A 16,540-nucleotide genomic window follows, 5' to 3' on the forward strand; every position below is an offset into this window, starting at 1 on the left:
TTGGCTATTCTTCTGAGTGAGGGAAATCAATGGTCTCAGGAAATAATCAACTCCAAATCAGATAATTTCCAATGCATCAAGGTTGTGTTAAAAACAAATAATTCTGACCAAAAAAAGGCTCTTTTACTTTTCAACATGTATATTCCCCCAGGTTATGTTCATGATGCTACCTTCGTAGAAACTATTGAATCAATAACTAAGATAATCGAAGAGCGAGATAATACAGCGTTTCTGATTATGGGTGATATCAATGGGAAAATCTCCAATTCAGAAATTGGCAAATGGGCTGAAACGTATGAAGATGAAGCAATTGATTTGCCTACCCCGATATTCCCCAAAGGAAAAATTGCTGACAAAAGAGGGAAAATGTTATTAGCACTACTCCCTAGCATCAATGGGTCAATCTTGAATGGATGCGTAGAGGGAGACAGACCAGCCTCTTTTACAAGACGCGGAAATGGATCCCTCTCAACTATTGATTATCTAATATGTAATATAGAGATAACAGACACGTTCCAATACTTGAAAATTAATTTCACAGACGAAAGTGACCATGCGCTTCTGTGTTTAAATACTGGATGGTCGCAACACTCTTCCAAATTAAGTCCAATTTTGTATCCTAACGGGAATATTGAAATTAATAAAAAGCAGAGACGAATTTTTTGGAACTCTAGGACTCTAGATTTTATTAATACAAAGATCTTGAAAAGCAATCTTCTATTAAAAATATATTCGGAGGATCAAATAACAAATTTTGAATGTATAATGACAAATTTGAAGACAATTCTGCTGAACAGGGAAAACCCACGTCGAAATAAGATTTATAAGAATTGTGATGAAAATGCTACTAGGAGGAAACTCAACAAACTTATACGAGGACAATTTTTAAATTATTCACCTACAACGCAGCTAGAGATAAATAAATTGAAGAACAAACAAAGAAAAGAAAAGAATAGCAAAAAACGACGGCTACAGGATAAAAACTGGGTGGATATTCACGAGGCGGCAAAGCAATATAACCAAAGGAAATATTGGTCTATAATAGCCAAAATAACTGGGTCTAAAAAGAAGCTTCATGCTATACCAGTACCACCTCATGAATGGGAAGCTTATCTAATTGACCTATATAAAGCAAACTCAACTCAAATAGAAAGTAATGCTGCTGAACATTGCATGGAAGATAATCTAATATCAATCGGAAAAACTACAGCCTTTTCTATTGAAACACACATTAGAAAAGCAAGAAACACCTCTGCGTCAGGCCCTGACTTGATACCGATCCAAATTTTGCAATCTAATCCTAAAGAATGGAGTCAGTTATTAACATTACTGTTTAATTTTATCTTTTGCACCAGAAGAATACCAGAATCATGGCAGGGAAGTACAATAATTCCCATATACAAAAAAGGTAACCAAAACATAGCTAGTAATTACCGACAAATTGCACTGATGGACGCAACAGCCAAAATCTTCGCTGCGGAAATACTAGACAGATTGAAAGACTGGTGCTTTTCGAAGGGAATAATACCTATGTACCAAGCCGGGTTTCGCCCCAACCACTCAGTAACAGATAATATCTCAATTCTTCAAACTATACTTGACAAATACATTGGGAGGAAATCGCAACCAGTGTATGCTGCATTTATAGACTATTCCACCGCATTTGACCGCGTTGATAGGTCAACATTATGGAGAAAATTGAGAAAACTGGGGATTTGCGAAAACTTATTACAATTAATAATTAAGTTACACACTAATACCTGGTCCCAGGTGCAAATGGGAAGTGAGAAAGGTCTGACGAAACCAATCAACACTATGAACGGTCTAAAGCAAGGATGCCTTCTGGCACCAATTTTGTTCTCGCTTTATTTGAGCGATTTACCATCATGCCTACAACAATGCAATAGCTTGCCCCCGAAGGTTGCTTCTCAGAGCATACATGCGCTGTTGTATGCAGATGACATAGTTATGTTAGACCTTACTCCCTTTGGCCTGCAAAATCTATTGGATTCCTTAAATGTTTATTCGAAGGATCATTTTTTAGTTCCGAACTTATCAAAAACTAAAGTGGTAGCGTTCTCTGGCCGGCAAAAAAGTGCTAAGTATTGCTGGAACCTTGACGGGGCAAGAGTGGAGGAGGTAGAAGAATACACCTACCTTGGGAGGATTTTTGCAAAGAATTTGCAAAATTCTAAACAAATAACCAATCTAAAGAAAAAATCTGAGATCCATGCTGGGGCGCTCTCTAGGTTGTATACTGCCACAGGGAATAGACATTTCTCCTCTCTGCTCAAAGTGTATAAAGTAAAGATACCTGCGGTCCTGTCATACGCAACAGAACACTTACCAATATCCCAATGGTCTTTTATGAATATAACAGAAGGAAAGATTTTGAAAAGAATATTAAAGGTTTCAGTATCAACACCTGTACAGGCTATCAGACTGGAATTTGCATTAACAAGCTCGTACGCCACAGCTGTGGCAAATGTCATCCGATGGGCGTATAACATCTTGCATGCGAAAGAAGGATCACTTAGATCCTTGTTAAAGACTGAGATATTTAACCTAGACTCTCGGTATCTTAATTTTTCCAAGAATATGTCTGAAGCATTTAAAATTGCAAACCTTACAAAAGAGATCTTGTTATCCTGGTCAAAATCCCAGTTAAAACTCTTCTTGAAATGCTTTACTCCAAGGTTAAGTTATGATCTTGACTTTATGCACTGTAGTAAGCTATCTACGTATAAAATGTTCATAGAGTCACTGGAATATAAGCAATTGAGGCCATATCTGGGGCTCTGTCTTACTCATGGAGCTAGAAGGTCCATAACTATGTTGCGATTAGGCATTTTACCTGTTTCTGTCTTTACATCGAAATGGTCACCAGGTCACTCTCCTTTATGTAATCTCTGTTTAGGTGGTGATCAAGACATTGTACATATTTTATTTGTTTGCCCTAACGCAAGTGTAGTTAAAGCGCGGATTAGATATCTTCAACCAATATATCAAAAATGCAACATTACCACAGTAAATAGTTTAATATCTTTATGTAAACATCCAACAGAAGAATGGGTTTGTTATCATTTCTATAAATTTTTAAAATCTTTTCTAACATTATATTGATGTGAATGCATATTTGTTGTAAATGTCTTTTTATTTTTGTGGTGCTCAGCTGAGTACCAAAGCAAATAAAAACTTTTTGACTTTGACTTTGATATTGGTCCATGAGGTATTCACTGCCTGCAAACAACGTAGAATAGCAAAATTCTGTCTAGTCTTTGCACACAGTGATAAGATAGGCAGTGCTGACTTTTTGTCCCTCATTGCGAGCCGTCATGTCTGTCTTCTCCCCACTGATTAGTAGCCTGTTTAGCCCGGACCGCCTATTAGAGATGAACCATCCGGCTCCACTGGAAGGCACCCCTAATAAGGACATGTTCATGAAGCATGGATTGATCGCTATTGCCTATAACAAACTATGGCATAAATATACGAAAAAGGATCAAGAAAGTCAGTGGCCACTGATAGGATCCTTTGATAATGACAAAATAAATGCGCTAGAAACAGCCCTTGGTAAAAACAAGACAACACCCACTATGCTCGATAGTTTCGGCATGTGGCGCAAAGAAACCGAACAACGTAGAAGGAAAATTGAGAGTAGGTTGGAAAAAGAGCTGCGAAAAGCAGCCCACCTAGCTGCTCAGAAATTAGAAGAAGAGATAAAGGAAAGGGAGAAAGCCAAACAGAAGTTAGAAAGGGAAACCTCAAGCCAGTGTCCGGTTAGAACGTCCTCCACGCTTTACCCTGATCTACCCTCGAAACAACGAGCCAACGATGATCTGCTGTTAGGTCCTCCGATCATCTACATGCCCCCTCCATATGCCCCCTCCCAACCCTTAGCACAACACTCACCACCCCTAGGTACAAACGAAGGTAGTGCCACAGCTTCGGCCCCCACGGTCTCGGTGCCGGCCGAACTCCTTGCACCAAATACTCCACAAACGACGACGTTAGGCGACCATGAGACCCGAGGGATCGGCTCCACGAGAACAAACAGACTAAGCAAAGATGAGCTAACGGGGATCGACAAGATAGTAAGAACACTGGTAGAAAGGAAGGAAGGTGAAGAGTACATCACGGATATGTTTAAATCGTATACTGGGAGTCACAGACGACATTTTACCGTACGACTGTGTTACCATGTCTTGAACGCATACGAGGACCGATATCGAGACAAAGGTCCCGAGAGCCTTACGACTCTGTACCGGAAGGTCGATATCGGGGATGAGGGCGAATGTGATGTGACGGACCTCCTTATGCGTACGCTTGAGGTCTTCCGCCACCTCACTGAGCGAGAGTCGGGGATTAAACCCACGACCTCCGTAGCGACCGAGCCACAAACTGAGCAATCTAACACCATGATGCCGATACGAGAGGCTGCCCCTTATTGGGTTCCACCACGAGGTGCAGGGACTAACGATGATGCAAACCACCCAGATGCAAAAGGAAGGGTAGTGTACAACTGGGTCTACCAGCCTTGGGACCGGCAAGAGATTCTGACATTCCGGAAATCTCTGCCTGACCTACGTAAAAACCCCACGGCCTTCTATACTGAATTAGGTACAGCCCTAGGTTCAACAATCATGACCTTAGCTGACATCGACTTGTTTTTCGGGTTATGTCTACCAGCTGATGTGTGGAAGCAAATCCGGGAAGTCGACCACCTTGAGCTGTTCGGACACACCTGGACACAACTCGATACCCTTGATAAACATCGAGGACCTGGACAAAAGCCTTTAAAAGCCATCCTAGACCTCCCAGATAAAATTGTACTGAAATTAAAAACCCTGATCCCAGAAAAGAAAGTGGACTGGTCGATAGTAACGGCCTGTCGCCAGAAACCCCAGGAGGATGTATCCGAATACTTCTCCCGGTTTGAAACAGTGTTCTCCGATTACAGCGGCCAGGACATGACCACTGCAACCGGACACCATCTGTTTGTCCAGAATTATGTCAAGGGTCTGTTGTCGGAGGTTTCCCAGAAACTGCAGGCTAGCGAGAGTAGTTGGGCAGCCTCCAAACCTACGGCTATCCTCCAGATGGCCCAATATTATGAACATCAGAAAAACGAAAACGATAGGGCAACAGAGAAAAAGAAGAAGGACTTGAAAGAGAGGGTGATGATGGCCCAACTGCAAGGGGTGACTATAGGGCGAGACCAATACCGGGGAAACTACCAGACGAACGCCCCTAAGGCTATATCTCCCCAGGACCACCCTTTGACTCCCCACAGTGGACGTACAGACCTTAGACAGGACCAGTGTGCTTTCTGCAAAGGAACTGGCCATTGGAAATCCCAGTGTCCAGTTCTTCTGGAAATAATCAGGAACAAAGACCCCAAGGACGTAGCGAGCGGACCGAGAAGTAAGGGGCAACAGCGAGGGCCCCCAAATGACACGACTAACGACAGATCAGGTAGACCAAATATGTTTGATCGACCCCGACAGAACCAATACCAGCAATCTGACTACGATGACACCCACGACTTTGCATAGGACTGCCAAGGACAAGGGAGGGATCCAGTCGAGCTCTATGTTGACCAGCAAGGCCCTTATGTCACTGCTAAGGTCCTGGGTACCAAGTCTCCATTTCTGGTAGACACTGGCGCAACACGTAGTGCGTTATCTAAACGACTGATTCCGGGGGCACCCTTGTCTGGCTCACTTATAACATCGACAGGTTTCGATGGAACGCCCTCCACTAACCCTTTGTCTGCCCCGATCCTCTTTGATGTAGAAAATAACACCACTGACACCACGTTTGTGCTTTCCTCGAATAGCCCCAACGCCATTATGGGACTTGATTTATTGAAACACTTCCGAGCGACAATCAGATGTTCCCAGGGCGGAGTTCGAGTTTTTCTTTACGACAACCCTGTTCTGCTTAGACATTGCCCTCCCCGACGCATGTTTTCCATCACCGATGCTGACACATCCCTGCTCGACACCCTGCCGCCGTATCTGTGGGCCAAAACGGATTCGGACGTAGGGCGCATGTTGATTGACCCAGTACGCATTACTGTCCAACCCGATGCAACACTCCCGAAACTTCCACAATATCGGATATCGCCCGAGGGCGGGAGGCATTGGTAAAGATTATTCAGTCACTAATAGATGCAGGAGTGGTAGAGGAAGTGGTAAGCAACGTTTGCAATAGCCCAATCTTGCCCATCATCAAGAAACAAGGAGAGGGAGATGAGAAGGCATACCGTTTTATCATCGACCTTCGAGAGATCAACAAAGTGGTAGTACCCCAGTACCCTGTGGTCTCAGACATCACCACCATCCTGACTTTGATTCCTTCTACTGCCACCACCTTCACTGTCATTGACCTCAAAAACGCATTCTTTTCCATCCCCATCCACCCAGATAGCCGATACCTCTTCGGCTTCACCCTGAAAAATCGCTCATATAGGTTCTGCCGAGCACCCCAGGGCTACACGGAAAGCCCTAGCATTTACAGCCAGGCCCTCAAGAGACAACTGGATCAAGTCCAGTTACCCGACGGGGTGGTGTTAGTGCAATATGTCGACGACATCCTTTTGGCAGCCGACACCGCCCCCTTAGCCGTCACAGCCACCCTTCAACTCCTACACTTCCTTGCGGAAAACGGCCACAAGGTTTTCAAGAAGAAGTTACAATTCTGCCAACCCCAGGTCACTTACCTAGGCCACCTTTTGTCCAAAGAAGGAAGGAAACTCACCCCTGATCGAATCCAAACCATTCTCGAAACCCCTGTCCCTCAGACCCAGAAACAGGTTCGCTCCCTACTAGGCCTCACCTCCTTCTGCCGACAATGGTTACCAAACTTTAGCCTCGTAGTTAAACCGCTGCTTTCTCTGCTAGGTAAAGACGTCCCCTTCCTACTCCCTTGGACAGCTGAGTGTCAAACCTCCTTCACGGAACTACGAGATGCCCTTTGCTCGGCCCCTGTCCTAGGTACCCCCGATTACAAAAAGCCCTTCTTCCTTTACACTCACGAAAGGGAGGGGTGTGCTTTATCGGTCCTGACACAAGCCATCGGCCCAAAGCAACGACCATGTGCTTACTTCTCTGCCACTCTTGACCCTGTAGCCAGAGCCTTGCCTGCCTGCCTTCGAGCTGTAGCTGCTGCTGCAATCTCTATCCGACAGAGTGAGGGGATCGTACTCTCGAACTCCCTCACGGTACTGGTACCCCATGCAGTTGACACCCTTCTGAACCAAACCAAGACACAACACCTAACTAGTGCACGACTGACTGGATACGAACTGACTTTGCTTGCACCCCACATCACCCTGAAAAGATGCACCACACTGAACCCGGCAACTCTGTTACCCTTGCCAGAGAACGATCCCAATGTACACCCCGTGCATGACTGCGTGACCCTTACGGACGAACAGACTAGGAGTAGGGTTGACCTCAGAGACACGGCCTTCCCTGACCCTGACGGGGAGCTGTGGGTGGACGGTTCTTGCATCAAACTCCCCGACGGCACCACTTCCGCTGCCTATGCGGTCACCACGGCTCGAACTGTAGTCGAGACAGCCCGTATCACGCAACGATTGGCCCAGGCAGCGGAACTGATTGCCCTGACACAAGCCTGCTTTCTGGCAGCAGGAACCACAGCGAACATTTACACCGACAGCCAGTATGCCTTTGGGGTGGTTCACCATTTTGGGCTCCTTTGGAGGGAAAGGGGATTCCTGACCTCACACGGCACCCCCATTTTACACGGGGATCTAGTCTCCGCCTTGATCGAAGCTGTCCTCCTCCCCAAGAAGCTTGCCGTCATCAAATGCCAGGCACACAAAAAGGTGACAGACATCATTGGACAGGGAATTGCACTAGCCGACATCACTGCCCGAACGACAGCTGAAAACAGGACGACAACACGTATGTACGTGACCAGGTCACAAGCAGAAAAATGGACTGACGCTAGGGACACTATTAGAGACATTCAAATGGCTAGCACACAGCACGAACTGACTGAATGGGCACGGGTGGGGTTGAAAGATGACGAAGGCTGCTGGCGGACAAGAGACACGAACAAATGGTTGCTACCTGACTCGTACCTGATTCCCATACTGACTATGGCACACTCCCCAGCCCACATAGGTTCAGCCCCCATGATCGAACTTGTCTCCAGAGTTTGGCACAATGATAAAATCACAGACTCCGCCAAACGTCTGGTCCAACAGTGCTTGATATGCCTGCAACATAACCCCGGGAAGGGAGCTGTAGTACCCCGGGGGGGATTTGGGGTCCCAGATCACCCGTTCGAAGTCCTGCAGATGGACTACATCCAACTAGACAGATGTCAAGGCCTGAAATATGTACTTGTCGTGGTGTGCGCCTTTAGCAAATGGGTGGAAGCATATCCAACTCGTGACAACACTGCTATGGCCACTGCAAAAGTACTGTTAAAGGAGTTTTTCCCCCGTTACGGCCTTTGTCGTATTTTATGGAGCGATAATGGCCCCCACTTCATAGCCGAAGTCATCCAACTCATCTTAAAGGGGTTGGGCATCAAACAGAAGTTCCACGCAGTCTTCCACCCCCAGTCTGCTGGACTTGTTGAACGACACAATGCCACACTGAAGCTTAAACTGGCCAAGATAGTGGCTACCACAGGTCTGAAGTGGCCAGACGCCCTCCCACTGGCATTGCTATCGATGCGTTCCACTCCCACTAAACATCATTTGACTCCTTATGAAGTTGTTTTCGGCCGACCCATGAGCGTCTGGTCAGCGCCGAAACCGACTTCCATTCATGACGTCCCGGACGTTCTAATGTCTGATTATCTGTATAAATTGACTGAAACTCTGTCTGTCATGCATCAGCAGGTGCTGCAGGCCATCCGCGATGCTTCCAGGGGTCCGGGACACACCATCCAACCCGGGGATTTCGTGCTGATCCGAAATTTTCAGCGGTCGAAGAGTTTGGAACCCCGGTGGACGGGCCCCTGGCAAGTGTTAATCACCACCCGGACAGCTCTTCGTGTGGAGGGGAAAAGACATTGGCTGCACGCACACCACTGTAAGAAGGTCTCCGCAACCCTGGCCATGACAGACAACATCGACAACCAAGAAGAGCTCCTGAACAAGGATCGACCGTCGCTAACCTGCTATCCTGTCACCGAGGCACTTGAACTTTCGAGATTCTCTGATCCCACCGTGCCATCCAGGGAAGGGTATTTCCTGCGTCGAAAGGAGGGAGCTTCGGCTAATTAGACCACAAACCAAGTTGAATCTCAGAACGGTGACCCAAAGCAACCAAGGGTCACCTGGAGAGAAGCTAACTAAGTCTGTGGTTCTGCCCACTACCGAGCACCTTGAAGATGAAGATGATGGAAGCGCCAAATAAGAAGATGATGGAGGCAACAGGAAATACCCACTACAGAAACCCAAGAACAGACGGACTCCACAGCTCAAAGACAATCGCACTCTTCATCACAATCCTTTTTTGCTTTCTCCTCATGACCACACTCTGGATTGTGGAAGAAAATGCACCCGCGCACGAAACATTCTTGACCACCGCTCAGCCTACCACCACAAAGGAACATCATCTGATTTCGCTCTCTCCTCAGCTCAGAGAGAGGCGAAAGGAGTTCTGGAATAACTCTTTCGTACAGCTTCTTCTCCAGCACAATCTCGCCACCAATGCCACCAACTGCTGGATCTGTGGGTTGCTACCCCACGCTACTGGACACTCGATACCATTCATCCCTTCACCTTTCTCAGTTCATGGCTCCTGCCTTGCTTGGCTGATCCTCCTGCAAGAAAGCTATAAGGACAACACCACCTCCAGCAAAACCATAATGCATTTCTCTCACGGGGTCAGGCGAAACAGAACAAAGACACATTTCTGTCCGCAGACCTCCAACGACTCCACCCAAATGGACATCCCTGCTAAAGAGCGAATCGAAATGCAGGTGTTCAACAATCCAATCAGGCCTACCTTCTCCTATCTGCGGAAACGAACGGCCGCCACCCTGACTGTAGCCCTGTCAGTCATCAACGTCACAGGCCACCTGTGCATAGAAGGACTTGGGACACAACCGGTGGGTCACAGTGCTTGCCGTTTTACCAGAACTTTGGACTCTATGGATCCACCTTCCTTTGTATCGTCCCCGAACATGTATTTCGTCTGTGGCACAAAAGCTTACACCTGGCTCCCCAAAGGCTGGGGGGGCACTTGTTTCATCTCTTTCATCCTTCCTCCGACTTATGTGGCTCCAGCGAATCACCATAGACAAAAACGAGCCAAGGACATGGAGCAAGCCGACTCAACTGGGGCGCAGTTCCTCGATGCTATGAAGGGACTCGTTCCTCTCTGGGGCCCGATGGCAAACAGCCGCGCCATCCGACATCTGACCCAGGCAGTTGAGACAACAATGAACATCACGGCTGGCATCTTTGCTAACAACACCGCCGAACTCCAAGCAGTCCGCTTGGTGGCCCTTCAGAACCGCCTTGTCCTGGAAGTGGTTCTTGCGGACCGCGGTGGAGCATGCCGCATTATTGGGTCCAGCTGCTGTACATACATACCGGACAACTCGCCCTCAGTGTACAAGGCCATCGAACATCTTCACAGACTCTCTTCAGAAGTCCACCAGGAGCAGGAAGAATGGTCGCTTGGAGGCTGGTTCTGGAACACTGTTAAGACCTGGGGCTGGAGACTGTTCACCATTATCCTGATTCCTGTAGTTGTAATATGTGGTCTATGCTTAGGAATCCAATGTCTGCCACCCCTGTGTTCACTATGCGCAAACTGTATTTGCCCTAAGACTGTGGACTTTGGAAACGAACGCATGGGAGCTTTATATGATGCCGAGGTTAAGAACTTGATGAAGATTGACATTGAGTAGACAAGTTGGCTAGATATGTTAAAGGGAGGACTGTGGAAAATTAGTACGATTTTGGTAAACATTATCTGCGCCATCTTGCCTTTCCCCCTGATGCCACACTTTTTGTCGTGCGCGCCCGCCATTTTAGGTGCCTCGATCAGAATAGCCCTTTTGCATGCCACTGGCCCCCGACGTAGCCCTTCGCCCTCACCAAGCCTGCACGCTGACCAACCCCCCTGCTCGCACCTGCTTTGAGTCATAAACCCCTCTTCAGCGCAGCTCTGCCTCAGAACCCCATCCTGTTCCCAGCGCGACACCTCCCTTCATTCCTTTTCATGGTCCCAGGCCCTTTGATGCCAACCCCCTTTTTCCTGTGTGTGCCCGTTTGTCTTCCTCGTTCCCAGGCCGACACCCAGCTCTGCCGGTACTATTCCTCGCCCCTCCCCGTACAGTAGAAAGCTTCCCTCATCAAAGGACCCCCGAGTTGATCAAAGCCCCCACCCCATGAGATCCGATCGAACCCCCCACATTCCATGAATCGGCGGAATATCCAGCTGCGCGATAATCATCACCTGTTGTGACCGGGGTGGGGACTTCCACTGTAAATGTGTGTGGGAACGGGCCCGAAGGGGAGATTCCGGGAATGTCTTTGTATACATCAAAGCATTGCCATGAACATGTAATCTATAATAATGCAATAAAACCTGTATATAAGAGGCCAGGCCTCAGAGATGCAGTTAGAGCACCTCATGACGATACCTGCTGTCTAACTGACGTGTTCTCCTCCGGAGAGAATAAACCTTGTTTCCTGCCTTCCCGTCTCCAGCGCCTGCCTCTTCATTGGTTAATATTCTGTGGGTTCAAGTGGCGACATCGCCGGGCAATACTTAAGGATCTTGTTCACCAGTTGTCCCTGACCGTTTTACATCCGGAGGTATTCATGTGAACAGAAGGCTAAGTCAACAATTGGATAGACTAGGAGCAAGCATACATAACTGATGTTCTACAAGATATCATACCTGGGAATCTCCCCTCTTCCACTGGTGTCCACAGATTAAGAAAAAATGTAACAGATGCAATATTCCTACACATAGAGAAAGGTAATATTAGCACTTAATACCACTGGTTCAGTCAAGTAGTTCTGTGGTAGATTAGTTGCGAAACTTACCTCCAAACATGTGAGGAACTTGTAATGCAAGGTGGCTAATAAAGAAAATATGTTTTGTGGGTTGTTAACAGCACAACCTTCCAAATGACCATGTTAAATGTAAGAAGCAGCCACCTAATCAGTTGAGCCAGCAGGTCTGTATAGTGCCATACCAGGTTTTTTTAAGCAACTGACAATCCCTGCAAACTCCAAACTCAGTAATATGCAGCTATGTGCTTCTTCCCTCAGGAGCTGAGGTAGCTGTCCATATTATATTGTACAATCCAAATAATGCCAAAAATGTGTAGTAGCACTCTTGTACAGGAGCAAGAACATAAGGAAAATGCAGATGCCTCAAAGCGCACACAAGATAGTGCCCCTGCATGGTAAGCGGAGGGACCACCCAGGGAGCGGGCTGCCTAAACTAGCGCTAGTGCGTTACCGCCACACCATGCGAAGGTTCTTGTCAAAGGGGCCAAGAGAAACGAAGAAGGGCCAAGGAAGGTTCCCATGCCACTTTCAGGGAATCGGAGTCCATAGCAGGTTGGAGTACACAGCAACTCTCAAAGACGAGGCAGGTCCTGCAGACGCGACCCACCAACCCTGAAACCCTTCACCCGGAAATGACAGGAGGGACCCGGAAGTTCAAAATCCAGAAACGAACAACTAGAACGCAAAGCGTCTGTGTTCCTGACGCGTTTAGTTTTAATTGGGCGGTGACTCCACCCTCACCTCCCCATGTACTGCAGTGCTAGATCGGGCACAACCATGACAGTAAGAGTGACATGAGCATTATTATTGATCTTGCCTACCACAACCTCAAATGACCCCCATCAGTTCCCAGTCACCAGTCTTCAGCAAGCTCTGCCTAGGCAGCCAAGGCAAACTTTGCCTTGGAGGACCTATCAGTGCGGCAATACTGAGTGTGGCACCTCATCCACCGACAGCATAAGAGTAAAGGCAGTGTGTGGCAGTACCTGAGAATCTGAACATCTGAGATCTGGGCATTTGTGCAGTGGTAAGTCCTAAGGTAGGGGGCCTGTCAGCAGTGGGTAGTGGACCTAGGTCCTGCAACTCTTGTTTGAATCCACTGTTTGTGGAATGCCTTACAAGGAACCTTTCACACTAACCATATCCCCCTTAACATGTGTGGCACAACACTGAATAGCTCAGCCCAAGCCTATGCTGCCGATCAGCAGGAGGAAAATGTATCGCTCCTGGAGACCGTTTTTAGTCACTCTATCTCCTTTGGAACAGAAGTAAACATTGACACAGTCTTCAAATAGGGGAGAGGCTAAGAGGAGTAATCCCTTAGTTGATGCAACTAACGTTGCATGCCAGACGGTAAGTCCAGTACTACTCAGTCCATCTGTCTAACTAACTGATTGGAAGAACATAACAAGTAACTTTGCATGCCACCTGATTCCTTCTTTCCATTGAGTACTCTAAAGTTAAATTTGCTAACCTCCAAGGCCTCAGCCTCAAGTTCTATCATGGGAGCACATAGCCATACCTTTCCAAAAGGGGCGCTGGGATCTCATAACTCAGCTTCACAGGGTCATTCCAACCTACTGTCACTATGGGAAAAGTGTAACCTACAGCACAATTCACCCATTAGCCAGAACGATGGGGCACACCAGCATAATCTCAGTACTACCCTCTGGAATGCCTTGCCCAATAATGAGGACGCAGTTTCAGCACCTCTACCCTATCACTCCAACAAGCTTGTAATGCAGGTGAAAATTCCTAGTGCACTAGCAGGCCACATTGTGGGAGTTGATGTTTAACTTTCTGCTTTCAACCAGGTGATTATCAGGGTCCTGTGGGATTCAGCAGCTGTATACCATACATGTCCCTGCACATCCACCATGTTGTGACAGTTTGGGCTGGACTGTTCCCATGGGGAACAGGGTCAAACTGATTTTCTTATGGCTGAGTCCAAAGCAGAATGGTATGGTGAGCAAAGAAACATTGGATTTAGGCCCAGATCTCTGTACTGGGGTGAATGTTTGACAATGTTTAGCATTCCGTCCATCATCTTTTTGTGTTGCCATCCACCACTAACACCATCACTAGGATACCTAAAAAGTAGGACATTATTCTAGATCAGAATTCCTCAGTGTCCCTCCACCAGACAGGTTTATCCCTGATGCAATGAGATATCACAGGATCTAGTACAGCTCCTGCATTTCCCATGGCGTCTCCTGCAAATGTATGGACTGCAGGCAACACTCTCTCCGTTTCTAGTTCTGATCATGCCAAGGCCTCTGCGGGGCTAGCCTTGGAGCAAACAGTATTATTAGAAACCATTATCTTGATAGAGATCTCTGCCCCCATGGTAAAGTATATGGAAAACAAAAAAAGTTTATTAAACTTAAAAGAAAAACTATTGTGATGTTAAATATTAATATTTTATTTATAGACACTTAATGTATTATTAGTTCCTAAGGGTTTTATTAAGTCCCTTTGTTAGAAATAGGGTTTCTGGTTGGCTACGGTATGCACCTAAGCCAGGCAGAACCCACTGCTCTAGTCAGGATAAGGGAGTTACATGCCCAAGATAACCCCTGCTCACACCCTTGGTAGCTTGGCAAGGCACTCAGGCTTATCTCAGAGGCAATGTGTAAAGCGTTTGTGCAACACACATACACACACACACTAGTGACACACAAAAAGAGATTCCATACAAGGGTATATAAAAAAATATATCCTTTGTATTGTACACCAAAACACATTAGCTCACATAAACCAATCCTTGTTTTGTACATACATTACTTTGTAGGAAAAATGAGCTTTGTCAATTACTGCACTTAAAATGAACATTGTGAACCAATGACCTTTGGTAATCACCTTGCAAATAAAAAGATTGTTTCAAAATCAAGGACTTTTGGCATTCACCTGGAAAATAAACGTTGATCTAGCAATCACCTTGCTAATAAAAAAAAGGTTGTTCTAGCAATCACTTTGCTACCAGGTAGTGAGGGAACCACCCTGGAGGATTGCATGACTGTCAGCACCGCTCAGCTGCGAGGATACAGTGGCAGGTGGCCCGGCTACATTAGTGCAGACACACCAGAAAGAGAATGCCCTCTTGGGAACTGGCTTCAGATGGGAGTTGCTAAGTGCCAATCCCGCAACAAAGCACGTCAGTCTCAGACAGGTCAGGGATCCTCTCTCCCTATTCCTGGGCTGGTGAGCGTCCCGCTCAGCCTTGCCCTCAGGGACTCCTCTGGGCGGGCCAGCTGCCTTTGAAGACGCTGAACTCTTGATGGCTTCTAGGGATGTTGCTGGGCAACCGGTGCCGACGCTGCAGGCTGCCTTGTGCTGGTCTCGCTAATGAGCCCCTGCGCGAACAAGGTGTTGAATTTTTCCGATCTTGGGACCAAAATGATGAATGGGGCGGTGACATCAGCATGCTGATTCCTCCCCACCAGAACCCAGGAGAGCCCTCCAAAGAGACTGGAGGGACAATCCACAGCACACTGGGTGAACCGATCCCTCAGCACATGTATTAAGTACACATACAGAGCTCCAGGGAACAGTGCTGGGGAAACAGGGCACACTAAGCTCGAGGAAAGGGATGTCCACAGAACCCTTGCAGAGCAAAACATACGGGGCTCTGTGCAGGTAAAGCACACAGCACGCTTGTGGGGAAAAGCATGCAGAGTTCTCTGAAAATACAGCACACAGAGTGTTTTTAGGACAAAGTACCTGGAAACGTTGATGTCCCTGAGTTTCCCAGAACGGGGGCCAGCACACATAGGCTCTTGGAGATGTCTTCTCAAGCAGGATACCACAGCGGGCAGAAAGTCAGTCATTTTCCTTCACCACAGACAGAAACCAGCCCAACCCACCCCTCATTCAGAAAAGGTAGCGCTCCTCACACAGTCTTTCCACTCTTCTTCTTGGCAGGGTCCTCTTGTTCCTTGAGGCAATCTAAAGTCCTGGGGTTTTAGGTGTGATACATGTATTCCAAAATGTCATTGATCTCTTTGTGGCAAGGGTCTCTGAACCTAGTTTAAACCAGTTCTGTCCACACTGGTGCAGTATGACCACAGGGGGTGGAGACAGCATTGTGCAGGGGAGACAGGCCATATTCAGGTTTAAAGAGAACTCCTCCCACTACTCTAAATGCAGCCCAGGTCCATTCAGCTCAGCCCTGAATCATCCAAGAGGGTCCACACACACCTCAACCCCCCCTCCAGTGTCTGTCTACCGTGAATGCACATCTCAGTGCACAGTGCAAAAAGCATCTAAGCCAGCAAAACAAAATCCAGCACAGCATCAAAAACACTGGAGGTAGAGGCAAAAAGAAGTCAGGGGAAACCACACCAAGGATGCAAGGTCTAACTCCCTTCCTCCTGTTGTGTTTCTATCTAGGACCCTAATTTGATATTCCCGATTTATGCCCTTATGTGGTTATAATAAATAGTATCCTTATAAAGGCTTAAGAATCATATCCATATCTAGTCATAGCCCATGCAGTCCAAATACGGCAAGGCTAAT

This window comes from Lissotriton helveticus, chromosome 1_2 (genome assembly GCF_964261635.1).
Source record: "Lissotriton helveticus chromosome 1_2, aLisHel1.1, whole genome shotgun sequence".
NCBI lineage: Eukaryota > Metazoa > Chordata > Amphibia > Caudata > Salamandridae > Lissotriton > Lissotriton helveticus.